The sequence below is a fragment of the Pipistrellus hanaki genome (genome assembly GCF_964339955.1).
Source record: "Pipistrellus hanaki genome assembly, chromosome: 3".
Taxonomy (NCBI): domain Eukaryota; kingdom Metazoa; phylum Chordata; class Mammalia; order Chiroptera; family Vespertilionidae; genus Pipistrellus; species Pipistrellus hanaki.
Window position 1 is genome coordinate 69,359,716 of NC_140505.1, and position 18,638 is coordinate 69,378,353.

Below are 18,638 nucleotides of genomic sequence, written 5' to 3' on the forward strand. Positions count from 1 at the left end.
TCTTATAATTCTCTTTGCATGATCTATCTTTTTTTCTTTAACTTTTCATCTATTTTTATGTTTATCTAATATTTGTCTCCTGTAGAATGTATATTGTTCAGTCTTTTTTGTAAAATTTAGTTTGACAATCTGGTTTTTGGTCAGATGCCTTAATTTACTTACATTCAATTTTATTATTGCTACAGTTGGATTTATATTTGTCCTTTTAAAATTTGTTTTGTATTTCATTTGCTCCTCTAGTATTTTAATTCTTTCTTTTGTATTAAGTGAATATTTTCTAATGTAACATTTTAATAATTTGAATTTTTTAACTGCAATATTTTTTAAAATATGTATTTTATTGATTTTTTACAGAGAGGAAGAGAGAGGGATAGAGAGTTAGAAACATCGATGAGAGAGAAACATCGATCAGCTGCCTCTTGCACACCCCCTACTGGGGATGTGCCCACAACCAAGGTACATGCCCTTGACCGGAATCGAACCTGGGACCTTTCAGTCTGCAGGCTGACGCTCTATCCACTGAGCCAAACCGGTTTCAGCAATATTTTTTTTAGTTATATATTTAATGGTCACTCTAAGGTTTACCACATATATCATTATTTATCAGAATATATTTCAGATTTATATTAACTTTATTCTAGTGAGTTATAGAAATGTTACTCCTACATAGCTCTATTTTTCCTCTTTTGGTGTTATTATGTGATACGTAACATATCATGTACTCTATTATAAAGCCCATGAGTACATTGTTTTAGGTCTTAGTTTTTGTAATTTTATGTCTTTTAATTAAGCTCATCAAAGGAAGGACAGCAAGTATACGCTTATAGTGTTTGTTATATTAAACTCATTATTTTTCATTCTGTGTCTCTTCACTTCTTCCTGAGGATTTTAGTTACCATATGGTGTCATTTCCTTGCTCCAAAATAGCTTTACTTTTCTACCCATCTTTAAGTTGTTAGTGCTAAATATATTACATTTCTATATGTTACAACCCAATTATATATAATATAGTTTATAAAATTCTCTTTTAAATAAGTTAAGAAAAAAGAGCTAAAGGAAAATATTTTTATAATTTGTATTTTGTGCTATCCTATCTAATAAAGGGTAATATGCAAATTAACCACCACTCTGTTACAAAGATGGCATCACCCATAGTGGCCAGGGTGGAACTCTGGCATCGTAGCCCCGGCAATGAGGCCAGCTTCCCAAGCTGGGCCGTGGAGGGAGGGAGGACCTCTGGGCAGTGGGCACACGCCAGGGGTGGGAGCATGCCCTCATCCTAGCAGACAGGGCTGGGCAGCGAGCAGGAAGCACAGAGCTATCAGTAGTGATGGGTGAGGTGGTTTGGCTGCCCGGAGGCTGGCTTTTGGCTGCTGGAGCCTGCCCTGAGGGGACTGGTGGTGTGGGAAACTGTGGGGGTGTGCCCAAGGCTGGGGGCTGGGAGACCTGGGACTGCAGCCCAGGAGGTGAGGTACAGGACCTGGCCACTACCTCGCCCGTGCCCCCTTGTCCCCCCCTGCACTGAAGCTGCCTCCTATGAGATGTATCCTATCCTAGGTGTGCAGGAAGTGGGTTCAGGGAACCTCTCCCTTTGTGGCACCCAGAGCCCAGAATCAGGAGGCATGGCCCGCCTCCAAACCCCAGGTAGCCATTAGCCCAGGCTGGCCAACGCCCCAGGGGAAACCCCCACCAGGATTGGGAGTGATGGCCGGCCTCCAAACCTCCCGCAGCCCTAGCCAGGCTGGCCAGTGCCCTGCTAGCTGTTATCAGCCTGTGGATCGGGAACCACTGCTGTAGAGCCTAAGAACATCATCAAACACAGATATTTACATTATGATTCATCAACAGTAGCAAGATTACAGTTATGAAGTAGCAACAAAAATAACTTTATGGTTGGGGGTCACAACATGAGGAACTATATTAAAGGGTCTAGGCATTAGAAAGGTTGAGAACCACTGCACTAGAATCACTTTCCCGATCATCTTCCCCAAAATAGATTGCATTTTAAGGGTGGGTAAAGGAAAGTTGAGGGAAGTTAAAATAATGCACAAAGGATATTGTAAAATGACAAAGCCCAAAGTGAAGATCATGTGTTTTCTTTAATTTTTATTTATTTATTTATTTTAAATTTCAGAGAGAAATGGAGAGGGAGAGAGAGATAGAAACATCAATGATAAGAATCACTGATCAGCTGCCTCCCACATGCCCCCTACTGGGGACTGAGTCCTCAACCCAGGCATGTGCCCCTGACCAGAATCAATCCTGGGACCCTTCAGTCCACAGGCTGATGCTCTCTCCACTGAGCCAGGGCCATGTGTTCTGCGTGGTTGTATTGGTCCCCAAATCTATACTAATAAAAGGGTAATATGCTAATTAGAGTGGTTATCTTCTGGACAACCTTCCCAATAAAGCTGCAGCTGCTGTAAGGGCTGAAGCTCAGGCAGCCATGGGCAGCTGCAAAAGGCTGAGGCTCAATGGCAGCAGCAGCGGGATAATGGCGGTGATGCCCCCAGAGGGAGGCCAGGCAGTTTGGGGTGATCAGGCCTACAGGGAAGGGCAAGGTAGGGGCGATCAAGCTGGCAGTGGACCAAGGTAGGGGCGATGAGGCAGGCAGGCAGGCAGTGGGTTTAGGGGAAATCAGGCAGGCAAACAGGTTGAGAGATAGCAGTTCCAGATTGTGAGAGGGATGTCCGACTGCCAGAAGTTGGACATACCTTGAGGGATTCCTGATTGGACAGACTGGGCTGAAGGGTCCCCCCCGCCCAGTGCATGAATTTTGTGTGCCATATCTCTAGTAATTACATAAATATGTTTACTGGTGGTCTTTGTTTTTTTCATGTTGATTGGAATTTCTATCTGGGTTTATGTGCTTTCTGCCTAAAAAGCTTTCTTTAGTATTTTTTGGAAGGTGAGTCAGCTAGCAATGAATGATTTTAAGTTTTGTTTTGAAAATGTCTTTATTTCACCTTAATTTTAAAGCATACTTTTTCTGAATAAAGCATTCATGCTTAACAGCTTTGTTTATGTATTTATTTAGGAGGGGGCATTGGTTCTTTTGCCCATTGCCTTCTGAACTATATTGTTCCTGAAGAGTGGTAAGCTAAGCTATTAATCTAATTGGAAGGGTGTCCATTGTAAATAACAAGTTGTTTTATCTTGCTGCTTTTAATATTTTCTCTTTGTTTTGACTTATCATCATTTTTTAAAGGTGTGTCTGGTTATGTGTCTCTATGTATCTCTTATTATACTTGGAGTTTGTTGAATCTATGAGATGTGCAATTTAATCTTTTCCATTAAATTTAGAGATAATTCAGCTGTTATTTCTCAAATATTGTTGCTGGTCTTTTTCTCTCTCCTGTGCTTTCAGTACTCCTGCTGCAAATAGGTTGATATGCTAGTGGTTTTCCACATCTCTTTGAAGCAGGATTCATTTTTTAAATTCCCTTTCCTCTTTGTGCTTCAATGTGTAATATTTATCAATCTCTCTTCAAGTTCACAAATTCTTTTTTTTTTATATCAGTTATGCCTTTAGTAATACATATCTTGTGAAATTTTCATTTGCTTTTGTGTTTTTCAACTCCAGAATTTCCATTTTGTTCTTTTTAAAAATTTCAATATCTTTATTGCTATTTTATATTTGATGAGACATTGTCACTATACCTTCCTTTAATTCTTTAAACATAATTTACTCTCTCTCTATATATATATTTTTAAAAAAACATATATATATTTTATTGAGTTTTTACAGAGAGGAAGGGAGAGAGATAGAGAGCTAGAAACGTCGATGAGAGAGAAACAACAACCAGCTGCCTCTTGCACACCCCCTACCAGGGATGTGCCTGCAACCAATGTACATGCCCTTGACCAGAATCGAACCTGGGACCTTCCAGTCCGCAGACCGACGATCTACCACTGGGCCAAACCGGTTTTGGCCTAGTTTACTCTATATTTTGAATATATTTATCATATGTGCCTTGTAGTTTTTGTCTATTGAACCCACCATTTGGGCCTCCCTCAAATGCAAACAATATTGTCTGGTTTTCTTTCCTGTTCATGAGTCACATTTCCCTGTGTCTTTGCCCCTCTTATATATTTTTGTTGAAAAAGTTTTGCTTTAATGCATTGCAGTAACTTGTGATACCCTTCACCATTTCCCCAGATCTTGTTGCTGTTGTTAAGTATTATATTGTAACATCACTGTACATTTAATGATACTCCATGCCTCAGATCTTGGTGGTGATGTTAATATTTGTATTTTGGTTGTTAATTTGCTCAGTTGCTTAGATGGAGTAGGTTCCATCTGGGACTATGTGCCTTTCTTACAATGGGGACCAGATAGGAGAAAGCAGCCCCTTTCCTTCCACCTGTACTTTCTTAGAATCTACCTTTTGTAGCATGGGACTGAGTAGGATGAGGTATGCTAATGCAATGCCCACCTGCAGTGCAACTGTGGTCCAAGGCTGGTAGTTAAGGGAAGAGGGAGCCCCAATCTTTGTGATGTAATCAACTCAGAGAAGAGCTGCTGCCACGGTGATCTAGGGGAGAGTGGGAATGGCCTATTGCTCACATGCTATGGACTGACAATGCTTTTCCTGAGATTTTTTGAATGGACTTTTACTGATATCCTGTGTATCATTCTGATTCCTTACAGACTTTCAGTGGTTGCTTTACTATAATGTTCCCCAGTAAATGATTGCTTATCTGGGAAGAGTGTCTTTGCCAAGCTCCTACCACTACCATTCTGGAAACCCCACTGCCTACTTTTCCTATCTAAAAGGAAGCAAATATAAAATTCAGCCTGGCTCAGTGGTTGAGTGTTGACGTATGAACCAGCAGGTTGTGGTTCTATTCCTCATCAGGGCACATACCCAAGTTGCAGGCTCAATCCCATGTGGGGCATGAAGAAGGCAGCCGATCAATGATTCTCTTTCATCCATCATTGATGTTTCTATCTCTCTCTCCCTTTCCCTTCCTCTTTGAAATCAGTAAAAATATAAAAATAAAACTCAAAGTCATCTGTACTAACATTTTTTTCTCTCATTATTCTCAAATGAGTTTGTTGACTGCTGTTTAAATTATTTTCTTAAATGTCATTGGTCCTTACACTGCAGTAGCTATTTTAGTTTGCTAAGTAGTGTCTGGCAAATTAATATTGTAATGCAGGAAATATCGCTTACTAGTACAGTTAGTTGTTTAATACAAACAGTACTCATCTGAGTTTCATACATTTTTATTAGATTAAATATTTTTTAGATTTTAGTTGGTATTCTAAATAAGACTTTTTTTATTTTTTTTTGTGAGGCTTGCTCTTATTATAAAAAATAGAAAAAATTATATCCTCCTATATAATAAAGATGGAATATGCTAATTGACCCTCATGCCATGGCAAAGATGGTGGTGCCCACAGCCAATAAGGAGGGAGTATGCTAATTGAGTGCCTCACCCTCAAAGATAGTGGCGCCCACAGCCACAAGATTCTGGCACCCAGTCCTCTCAGCTCCACCAGGGGAGCAGGGGCCTAGCTGTTCCATGCGCCTGCCTCTGAAGTCCCCCAGTCCCCTCTGCCCCCAGCCATCCAGGGCCAGCCCGAGGTGCAGGCAAGCCTCAAATGGCAGCTGCCCAGCCATCTAGAGCCACCTGAGGCTCAGGTAACCAGGGCCAGCTGAAGCTTGTGCTGCCAGCAGTGGCAGCAGCAGAGGTGTAATGAGACATTGCCTTCCCCTGATCTCCTGAGGGCTCCCAGACTGGGAGAGCTTGTTAAAATGTTTGCACTCTCACTTTTGGTATATGTCCATTTATTGGAAAATTCAATAGATAAAAATAGTATATGTATCACAAAAACATATGCTATTTTTTTCTAGATGTGAATGTGATGTGGGAAAGATTTTTTAAAAACCTTTTCACAAGTGTTCATATTTTAATCTATTTGAAATTAAGAAATAAGCTTCTCTCAGGCTACCTTCTGGAATTTCTAATCTCTCTGGATATGAATAACAATTTTGAGGCAAAAGGAAATATACAACCTTGCTGAAGGAAAAAGAAAAATTGTAGCTAATTAAAACGGCTAACTTCTTTGACAACTTCAAAGGAATTTCAATTAAAATGATAAGTTGACAAGATTTTTGAACAGCATGCATTGAGAATTAAGTGTAATTATTGATGTATAAAAACATAAAGTTTGCCTTTGGTGCAGTTTTAACATGCATTATATTTATTAGCGACACAAGACTTGTCAAGTTAGAATATCAGAACCATAGACTTAAGAACCTTCTAGTACTAGATAAGATAATGTCCTCCATTTCACTTCTTTAACAGAAAACCCCAGAAATCTCAGTGTTCTAATAAAATAGTTTTTGTTGTTGTTGTTTGTTTGTTTATTTTATTTATGGGAAGGCCAAACCCCTGGAAGCCAATGTCTGTACATATACTTATCATTCGTGTTGTTTTATTAGTTCAGGTTTTTTGCTTGTTTGCTGTTTTTGTACTCTGTTCCCCTAAAGAATTTCAGTGCTTCCCATGAGGGGAAAAGCATACGGAATCCTATTGGGAAGGTTTGCAGTCAGGTACAAAAGGCCCCATTTCCTCTTACTTTGGTCCCATCCTATTGGTACGGAGTCCGGCCTAAACAGGAGAAGGACCACTGCCTCTCATTCCGGCTGCTGCAGCCACGCCCGCCTCGGGCTTCAGAGGAGTCTCCTCTCCAGTGGCAAGAAGGCCTGGTGGAACCCTAATGAGACCAAACACCCGTCAATGCCAATGCCCTCAGTAGATTCAGAAAGGGATCAAAGACGGGCCGATCCTCAGGAAGCATGTGGCTGTCCCTTCCCGGGCTGGATGCTGGGAGAGCACCTTGGCCAGCAGTTAGGGCAGCCGTATGGGCAGAGATAAGCGAAGGTACCGCCAGTGCTCCAAGGCCTGGCAGTAACCTGGGGGAGGGGGAGGATTCTTCCCACTATTTCTCAGAAGATGCTGTGGCTCTCAGAAGGTTCACTGCGACGTGTACCACAGCCTGTATCTGAAAGTGAAGGGTAGCACCTTCATAAACAGCGGATTCTCAGGGGACACATCCGCAAGCTGAAGGCAGATAAGGCCCTCTAGAAGCTTCTGGGGCCTGAGGTCTAACACCAAGGAAGCTCCTAATCTCCGTGAAGAGTGGCTCCAGGCCAAGAAGCAGGAAATCATCAAGACTCTGTGCAAGGAGGAAGACACCGAGAAATTATTTCCTCCTCTCTCAACTTGCGTAGCCTCGGCCATTACACGGGTCAATCGTTCATCTAGTAGCCTCCCTCTAAAAAAGGTAAATGCTGAAATATTAAACCTACTTATGTGTTATGTGCCCTCACGGAAAATAAAATATATTTGGTGAGCAGTTTTCTGGTGTGCCATCATATGCCATCGGTGGCTTGACTTTCAGAAAGAAAATGTTATCTAACAATGAGGATTTGCAATCCACAGGAGATGAAAATAGCTGAAATGTTTCCTTTCTGTCCTTTATGTGCTTCTGAATGCTCTAACTTGAAGTGTTTTCTAATTTTTGGAAATTAATAAGCTGGGAGTCATAACAAAGGAAAATGTGGCAGTTAGAAGCACGATTCCTCATTTTGCAGAGGGTTACAATACAGACCGAAGAGAGAAAGTGACTTGATCAAAAAGCTAATTAGTGGAAGACAGTGATTTTTAAAATTATCATCCTCAACTAATAATAAGCAGTGAGACAATATAAGGAGATAATTAAAAATTTGATTGGTCCAAGGAACCATGGATGTTACACTGGATATACCATAAACTTAGAGCATGAATCTGAATATATGATCTTGATCTTGCAACTGAGATTTCATTTAGGGACAAAACATCAATTTTGGGGGGTATCTCCCAAACAAAGTTGTCAAATCTGCAGATGAAGAAACATTTTCTTGACTCTGGGACTGCTTTAGCATTCAGGATTGTGACAGACCAAGGTACAGGAGTTGGCAGATGGCTTGGCTCTGTGCTCTGTGAGAATTCAGATACCGTTCAACTTTCTCTGAGATGATGGGGAGAAAACATATGCACTCTGTTAAAAAAGAAAAATTAAAAGAAAATTTAAATCCCAGTTTGAAGAATGTCAGTACAGCTGTCTAGTCTAATTAGCATATTATACGTTTATTGTTATAGATTAGTTAACTTAGAATAAAACTAAAAATATGTGAATATTGTGTAGAGATTTTACTATAAAGGGTATTCAAAATAATATTTTCTTATATTCTTTAGTTTTATATTTCAATTTTAGTATGACTTAATTCCTGTGGTTTTAAGGAAAATAACATAAGGGGTTAATACCTTCTCCTTGCTCTTATGTTTATGCTTTCAAGCTTGAAATTTGATCACCCTTATTATTTTTGGCTGGTGTAATTATAAACATAATTAGTAAAGATAAAATATAGTCACACTGTTTATAAAACCAACCAATGATTTCTTTCACCTAAAAAATTCAGTAGTTGACTTATCCAAGCAAGGCACTGCTTACATTGTTTTTAATTCTACATGAATATTTTTCCCAATTAACCACGCATTTAAAATCCAATAGTCACCCTATCCCTTCCTATCCCAACTCCACTTTGATGCATTTCAAATGTGTCAATAATAGATCAATACTAAATCAATATTGAAATTGCTGGCTCCATATTAATTTATTATGGTGAATTATGAGTTTTACAAATACATATTTAGTTCTTATATTTTGTTATACTACGATAATACCATGATAAATGAGATATAGTTCCTGATGACCCAGTTTAAAGTAAAATAGACATTTAAATTGATAATTGCACTAAAATGGGGTGAGTACTATGGAAGAAATATTCATCCCTAGCTTTGGAAGCATCTGGGATTCATACTTGGACAATAGCTTTATTGATGGATTCTTAGTATTCTTAGTAGGAAATGCTCAGGCAGAGAGAAAGGAAAAGTTCTGCATTCTAGTGAGAGGGGATAAATAAAGCACAGATATTAGTAGTAAATAATATCATATGAGTGCAATAAATTAGTAGAAGTTGAATCACCTAGGTACACTGGTGTCCTGGGGCAGATCCCTACTGGCTGAGAAGAATTAATTGTGTGCATCTTTCCCCAAACTCATCTCCAATGATCTCACTTTAGTAGCCTGATTAGGGCCATGTGGGAGTATTAGCATGATGGAAATTAGTAAATTTCCAATGTTGTTCCCCTTTCTTCTCCCCCTCTCCCCTTCTCTCTGTCTTATCTCTCTCTTTTTATCCTGGAGAGTTTGTTTTTAAAAAAATTACCAAGATACCACTCTGGTAGTCCAATGTTTTCAATAAAATTACACACTAGGATTCATGCAAACACATGCCAGACTAACTATAATATGACTTAGCCATTGTGGTCATAGACCTGAAAGTTTATATTTCTCACAAGTTCACCAGGGGATATTTCTGTACCCTAAAGTTTGGGAAACATTGGCAAACACATGGTAGGAAGTCAACTGAGGATTCTGAGATAGAAAGATGACTCTACTAATTTGTACTGGGGATGAAATTGGTGACAAAGAAACCATAACTTTATATGCTTCATGAAAAAAATGGAGATGCTTTCCTTCTTTCCTAGGATTTCTAAAATTGATTGCCTGGAGAGGTGCTGAAGAGAAAAGGAACACGTCAAAATCGAGTACAGTGCCCATGTGTTCTTCTAGAGAGTTTCAAGAATTGACGAAAAGTAAAGAAGGTAATCTAGGAGGGAGTCACTTTTGTGTTTCCCCTGGTCTAGCAAGAGGATTCCTACAGCACAAGGAAGGAAGTTTTTATCTTTTCTGTTTACAAGTGAAATGGCAATAGAGGCTACCACTATAAAAACCTGGAACACTTATAAAAGAAAATTTAGAAAAGAGGAATGGAGGAACTTCAAATTATAGATATAGAATATACCAGGCTGAACTACACAATGCATCAGTTTGGCAATGGAACAAGATTATGCTTAAGCCAAGCTGGAAAAGAGCCATCAACACTTTATAAACTATTGAAATAACTTCTTTGTCAGTAGAGCATTGCGCTGTCTCGCCACTTAACTTTCATAACTTTATCTTCTTTGAACTATTTAATTTCTTATTATGATCTTCAGTGCTTGGCAGATAGATGCATATAAAATGACATAACGGACCTTTTATGGGCCATTCAACTGGTGATCTTTGAACTTACATTGCTAAGTAGTCTGTGGAAAAATAAGCCATTTTAGCACAATTTTAAAAGCAATTTGCATTTCAAAACCACCCCGATGGTGTATTTATTGGTTCTAGTAGGCATTATACGTTGTTAAACTTTTTAAAAGATGATATGAGAATCTGTCAAATTTAGAAAGGGGTGATTATATTCCTTTCAGGTCACTGACCATAAATTTCCTGACTGAGTTCTGGTGTATTACCTTTCCCACAGTCATTTTGGTTGTCTAAAAATATTCAAATTAAGTAAACTGGTAATGTCACTATATTCCAGATGAGTTGGTTTAAGCATTAAAGACACAGATTAAAGAACCCTTATACAGGTAAAGATTAAGATATGATGTTCCAGCTTCCAACTGTACTTGTCCTTAGAACTATAAAGCCTCTGAGGGTCAGTGGTAATGGGGATGGGAATACTATGTAGTTAAAGAGAACTCCTCTGCTCTGGATAATCCTCCACCAATAAGGAGAGAAGGGAGCCAGGATAATATTACTTTAACTCTCAGGAGCTTATGAATGTCCAGGGCAAGAATAGAAGTCAATCACGTTAGGAACTGCAGAGTCTGAGATTTGACCACACTTGCAAGTGTAACAAGTGCCCTACCACAAGTTCATAGATTCTGACAGAAGACATAGGGCTCTTATGTTACAGATCACTAAGCAGCATGAGCTTCAGTTTTTGCCTTGGCTCTTCCCCTGTGCCCTGTAATGATCAGAATCCTAGGAGACCCTTTCTACAACAATGATTCCTATCTGCTGATGTTCACGCTTTTGTGTAATTGTTTTGCTTTTAAGTGGGGGGGGGGGGGGGGCTTTGACTTGCTCTTAACCAATAGAATATAGTAAACATGACAGGATAGCCCTCTTATACTTAGGTTACTAATATATCAAAGTTGATAGCAGGCACCCATATGATGACATTATATGAAGTGAGACTGTCTTAGCAGATTGGAGCAGGAGACGAATCCAGTGTATGGGCTGGATGAAGTCAATCGCCATGTTGGAAAACACACTTGTCAAGGATTGCAGGTAGCCATTAGGGACTGTGGGCAGTCTCCAGTTAATTGCACTAAAGCCTCGTGTCCTCACTCATACAACCATCAGTCACTGCCAGTAACCTGAATGAAGCAGATTCTTCCTCTCCTAGGTCTCTGGATGATAAGGCATCACCTTGGCTGGCACCTCGATTGCAGCCTTGTGAGACTCTGAGCAGAGGACCACGCTAAGTTGTGCCTGGACCCTTGATTCATGGAAAGTGTGAGATAACATCTACAGGTTGTTTTTAAGCCACCGTGATTATGAGAATTTGTATGTGGCACAGAAAACACAGCTGATGTCCTACAGGAATAATTCGGAAGCTAACCTAGGTGAATGCTACACAGTGTGTTTGTATCATAGCTGATGAAATCATGAGATTAGGAAATCTTAATCTCATATAAGGGACTTCTATCAAACCTGTCTAAACTTTTTCTTCAGAAGGACATATTACCTTTACAGTCCTGAACAGAAAACACATCTGTGGGTAAGCATGAGTCTTGGTTGGAAAGTTTGTAAGGAGGATATTCTGAGAAAAGGGAAGTGGGTGGAAGGCCACCCACCTTGTTTATTGGAATTCTGACTTAGAGGAGTGCCAAAGGCGGTGCCCCTAATTATTCCTTGACCTTTCCAAACAAGTCTGTGCACATGCAGACCCCTGGTGTTTACTGGAATCTTTATGCTTACCCTCTGGATGTCCTTGTTTACAGGACAGTACAAACACATGTGTCCTCCCAATATTACTTACCCTACTGATTGTATTGGAAAGATAAAGTTTATCTCAAACTGCCGCTACAATAAAAGCCTAAGAAGGCAGGCAATTGAGGATGTTCCTATTGTCAGGCAGTCTCTTAGCCCTCTCTTTCACAGCAAACATTGTACCAGAGCAATCATTTATCCATCATTCAGGGTCTGCTGGTCAGTCCCGGCACACATCTGCCCTCTGGCCATGAGGAAAATATTTTCTTCATCTTCCAAGGATTTTTGCTATACATGTATCCTTGAAAAAATTAGTCTAGGACAACTACTGTCACAAGATTTGGAGAATTGTTGCCAGCAGCTCTGAGGTTCTTTTAGCACTCTAGGTGAATTTCTATACACTTAGCATCATACAGGTATGCAGAAGAGACCACTGTAATGTCTCATCCATGCCAAAAGGTCCATTTCATGCAGTAAAGTGGTAAGGAGGTAACTGAGCCTATTTTCTAAAACGACATTTATCTATAGTTTCTTTCTTGATCAATTTAGGTCACAGTCACTATCACTAATGTTTAGGTAATATTATACTTTGGTGCAGAGCCATAATATTTAAGTAATATTATACTTCTATTCGAATGCCCGTGAACTTAAACACATCCATAGAAGAGAAGAGAGTATTTTATGCTCTGCTTCAAATGTAAATATATAAATGTATTATCCCCTTTTCAATACTTTTAAGTCTTGGTATTTTAGGATATATAAACATAAGACTAAAGAACATTACAGAACATTAATAAAATAAAGTGGATTCATTTCAGTTAAAACATTTTTAAGTTATAACAACTTTTCAGTTTTCCCAAGTTTCTAGTGTTTTTTAATACAGATTGTGACATGATGGATGAACTTAAATTCTGGGGTACTGGAACATCACACCAGATAAATGATACTTTATTGATTTAGTAGTATTTGCTCAAGATGCAGTATTTAAGATCCTGGCAAAGATCAGAAGATGATGCGAACTTTACTGGAATAACTCTTAAAGTGATGGCCAAAGTAAGTGAGCACCCAAGAATTGTTTACTCAACTTACACCCTCAGGAGAAATTTTAAAGATGGATGATCTGGAGGCTAAGGGAAGTTGTCCTATTAAATAAGTTAAAATCTTTTTCCTAGTTTCTGGACCTAAGATCGTCTTGATTAAGAAATCACTTGTTGAAAGAGAATGTCAGTTCCTTTGGCAAAAGGATTCTGCAACACCTTTACAAATGTACAAGGTCATGATTCACTCAGTCTTTTCCTAGTCATATACTCAAGTAGATTTCTAATGGAAAAGAAAAGCATCCAAACATTTTGAGAACTATTGGACATGGACATTCAGAGACTTATAGTATCAGCCTGTCTCCTTTTTTGTGAGTATGACATATGGGGGCCAGTAAATAAGTAGAGTACTGAAAAAAAAAAACATAAGTAGAGCACTGGGTAATAATATGTAGCTCATAATAAATCTGTAGATCCACCCTAACCTCCTAATGTAAACTTAAGATAGACATATTTTATTGTTAGTACAACCCCCACATTGGGTACTTGGCCTGTAAGGTAAGAAATATATAGTGGTGACAAACATTTGGAAACCCCTAAAATTGTATCCTTCATCATGAATGAGATAGTTTATCAACAAAAGTATCACATCCTTGGAGAGGTTGACAAAAAATTAATACCACACTTAAGGATTTAAACTCTTGCTCCATTTTGTATCTCCATTTAATTCACCAATATTTTTCTTTTAAACCAAATAGATCCTGGAAGATGGCAGTGCACTATCACAAACTCAACCAGTAGTAGCTCCCAATGCAATTGTAACTACCAGGCATGGTATGTGTACTAGACCTGAGGAACCTGACATCAGTACATGACACGATCATGATTTAGCAAATATGCCATTTTCTGTCCACATTGAAAATAGGTTTAGAAGCAGCTTTCACACTTGTATAGTTGACAATGGTTCACATCTACAATGTTTTTTTAAAAATATATTTTTATTATTTTAGAGGGAGAGGGAGAGAGAGATAGAAATATCAACTATGAGAGATAATCATAGATTAGCTGCCTCCTGCACACCTCTATTGGGGATCAGTCCTGCAATCTGAGCATGTACCCTGGCTGGGAATCGAACTGTGACCTTTTGTTCCTGTGTCGACACAACCACTGAGCCCCACGTGGCTGGGCTACGATGTCCTTTAGTTCTGGGCTAACTCTTGTGCCCATTAAAGATCTGGACTCTCTGGATATCTGGAAGAATACCTATGTGATCCATTGAACATATGACTTCTTATTAAAAGTATTGAATAGACAAGAAATGGCTAACAATTTGAAGGCTTTGGGAAATCACACATATTCTAAGGGTGGGTAACAACTTATGAAGTCTCAGGAACTTACTACACCAGTAGAAGTTTTAGGGTTCACTGGCCAGAGGTTTTCCAGATTATTCCATCCAAAGTAAAAGCATATTACATCACTTTGCAAGCAACCCTGCAGCATAGAATAGACAACCCAACAGTTTCCATATCATTACGTATATTAGTAAAGTTTATGGCAAGTGCCTATGAGAGAATCCAAAATAATATCCTGGGATTCTAAATTAAAGTTGTTTTATCTGGAATAGAGATTATAAATCTTTTTAAAAACCACTCTTACAGAGTCTGGGAAAAGATGAGGTACCTGGCCATGAAACAAGTTATATGTGTCTGGAACTATCTGTAATAAGCTGGGTTCTTGAAGATCTACTAAGTCACATACTTGGTTAATATCAGCAATAATCCAGTGCCAATAAAAAGTGATATAAACAGAGTTAAGCATGAGCAGGAAGAGGGCACAAACAAGCCACATGAATGGGTTGCCCAGAGCCCCTGCCATAGACAATTTATACACAGTTGCCCTTTCCTCAGCCCACACCTGTGGCTGTATGGAGAATTTTATGCATTCAGCTGCTGAAATGGAAAAAAGCCTAAGCTTGGTTCCTGGATAGGTCAGCTCAAAATGTGAATGCAAGCCCAAAATTGATAGCAGCCATACTAGAGCCTCACTCATGGGTGACTTTGAAATCTTGGCAAAGGAAATTTACCCAGTGGGCAGATTTTCAGATAATTCATCAGGTTATCTACTTATTGAGAAATGGTTAGAGATTAGAATATGTAGTGGCCTGTGGCAATTGCTATTAGTTCAACCTACTATTCAGGGACCTCAAGAAAGACTGGAATACTGTGAACAAAGAAATTTTGAATAGAATATATGAATGGATATATGAGAGAGGGCAGAAAATGCAAAGTTCTTTGTATCATACTAATGCTTGCCAAAGAGCATCAACCACAGAAAGCACCAATAACCAATTTGATAAAACAATTTATTTTTTTACTTATTGCCAATAGCCAGTCTCTAATATCAGCCGTTTAGTACAGGGAACATATGAATGAAATGGCCATGGTGTTACAGAAGACATTTCAGTGGCCTGATGTCATGGGTTCTCACTTACAAAACTGAACAAAGCTGATCTAGTTGTTGCCATTGCTGATCTAGTTTCCAGCCTGTCAGCAGCAGAAATGATGAGCTCCCGCTGTGGCACAACATTTTGAGGAGACCAACAAGCTACTTTGGCAAGTTGACAACACTGGTCCCGTTCCATTCTGACAGGGCCAGTGATTAATTCAGACAGGAATAGAGACATATGCTGTGTATGCCGGCAGGACCTCCACTGGCACTATCACTGCAGAGTTTCCAGGGTGTTTGATTCAATGGCGTGGGATTCTACAAAAATATCACTTGACAATTGTACCAATTTTATTTTTTAAAAAGATGCACAGGAATGGACCATAATTGTGGGATCAATATCAGTTGACCTAGAAGCTGTAGGACTGATAGAATAGAGGAGTGGTCTGCTGAGTTGGTAAAATTGGCAAAGCTGAATTGGTATCTCAGATGCGATACTTTCAGAGGATGAGGCACCGCACTCCAGGATGCAGCATATACCTTGGGGCAAAGATGTTTATATGGTCCTATGTACTTAATAGAAGTACACGAATCTGACACCCACTTGAAATAAGGAGCGGCCAAGTTTGCCATAATTTCCAATGATCCCTTAAGGGACATTTGATCCTGCAAAACCGAGTTCTGCAAGATTAGAAACTCTAGGTCCCAATGTGAGAAATGTTTCAGCCAAAGAAAAGAGCAAAAGTTCTGTTGGACCCTCAGAGATGGGTACTGTTTGGGGAGAAATGTGGCTTCAGATCTAATCCTGTATGACCTTTTCAGACCTGACCATAGTCAGTTCCAAAGGCTTTGCTTGGCAGTCCTCATGAGAGAAAGCTCCATCCACACAAATCTTAGTTCGCAGCCAAGCCTTACAGTTTGATGGAGGGAGTTACTGTCAACTCAGGCCCGATCCCCAGGCCTTCATGTATATCTACATTCTTAGCCTAGGCACCATTCAGAGGCCTCCTAACCAGTGGGCCTCAGCTGAGACTCTTCCTTCACCTCCTTACCAGGATATCTTGACTAAAACCATTTTATTCCCGCTGCCTCCTCTACTCTTCCAGAGCCCTGGTTACAAAACGGCCAAACATGTGTCCAGGACTCCTTGGCAGCAAGACAGTTCGTCCATCTGCCCTGACTTACCTGATTCTCATCTGGTGCCTTCCTTGGGGTAAAAAGGGAACACTGGGCAGCCAATGCCTGTTTTGCCTCTTGCTTACACCATGGCAGCAAGTGAATAAAGGCTTGATGGTTACATTTGGTCTGGCTGGTTGTCCTATAACCTTTTGAAACCTAGCAGCTCAGTCCTGGGCACTTCCGCACTTCAGACACAGGACCAGAGGTAAGAAAAGGAGTCATCTGTTTGTCAGGGGTAATTGACCCTGATTATCAGGACGAGGAGGAATTGCAATTACACAGTTTAGTCAGGAAGGAATATATTTGGTACATAGATAACTCACCTAGATGCCTTTTGGTGTATCTAGCCCAGTTCTGATGGAAAGTAAATAAATAAAATTACTTCAGCCCCAGAAGGGCATAGTGACCCCCACTTTGGCATGAGTCTGTGTCCTACAATCAGACACTTTAAATCATCCCACTGTGCTGATTTAACACAAAGTTTCCTTTTTTGTACAAGACTGACACACCAAATGCCATAGTTGAGGGAAACAAAATTGGAGAGGGAGGGAGGGATGGAGGTAGAGAGAGAGAGAGAGAGAGAGAGAGAGAGAGAGAGAGAGAGAGAAGGTATCTTTTGCAACAGCAAAACATTGGGGTTGCAATCCGTCTTCCCAATCTTCTACTTCTAAGATTCCCATAAGCACGTGCCCATTAGAAAGCTGGAAAAACTACTGCCAAAATGTATATGAAGTGGGTCCACACAGTACAAGGGATGTGCCGTGGTGCACACTCGGATGAACCCTAGATTCCCACCAAAAGAAGCAGTGGGAGTGCTATTGGAACATAGCCTTCAACTCCCAGCCCCTGCAGGGCTTGTCTTTACTGCAGAGGTTGGGATTTTCCACGTCATACTCATCTCACACGGCCATATTGAATGACATACAGGAACAGTGTACAAAAGCCTGGCTATGTTGGTCCCAAACAAGATGTCTCTGATGGATTATAGATGGGCCATGGGTTGGCTGTCAGTACGTCTCCCTAAACAACAGTGCTTCTTTCCCTGCCATTCTGCAGTTATGTATCCCAAGGACACCCCCTAACAGCCTGTACAATAATCTCCAGTGCGAGCCTGCTTCTTGGAGTACGCAATCAGTTTATTTTTTCTTTTTTTAATTTGAATTATTAACATTCTAAAGAAACATAGCCTGAGAGTATAATCTTTTCAGTCCATTCACTTCTTTCGAGCTCCCATTCAATCTAAAATATAACTTTACAAATTAAATGCCATGTATTGCATTATTTAGTTACAAGCTTGGTAGTGGATTTGCATTTTAGTTTTGACAAGTACTGGAAAAAAAAATTCAGTATTCGCTTCTGAAAAATTCGGAGCCATAGTACATAAAACTATGTATAGGTAAGAATAGAATTACAGAATGGGGAACTCTAATAGTCTTTTATGACACTTTTGGGTATTACTCAAAGTTCAGAGTTTGTAAGTTTTTGTATTGGGCAGGTTCTATAGACTGAACGTTTGTGTCTCTCCTCCTAACTTTATATATTGAATTTCCAACCCCCAGGGTGGTGGCATTTGGAGATGAGCCTTTGAGAGGTGATTAGGCTCTGCCCCCATGAATTAGATGAGGGCCCTTCTAAAAGAGAGCCCCAAGAGCCCCCTCACTCTCCTTCCAACTTGTGAGGTTATAGCAAGCAGACAGCCTTCTTTGAACCAGGAAGCAGGTTCTCACCAGGGACCAAATCTGCTGGCACCTTGATCTTGGCCTTCTCTGCCTTCAAAAATGTGGAAATACATTTTAGTATAAGTCACTCAGTCTATTGTATTCAGTTATAGCAGTCTGAGTAGACTAAGGCAGCAGGTTAGACTTACTGAAATGATGAATTCCAGAAATTTCCTGCAGATCCTATCAATTGGAAGAAAACATGACTTCTCAATATTAAAACTATTCTATTGGAGACCAAGTTGTGGGAAAAGATAAAGTTATGTTTTTAAAAATGTTTTGATAGGTCAAATAAGTGCAAATCTTAGGAAA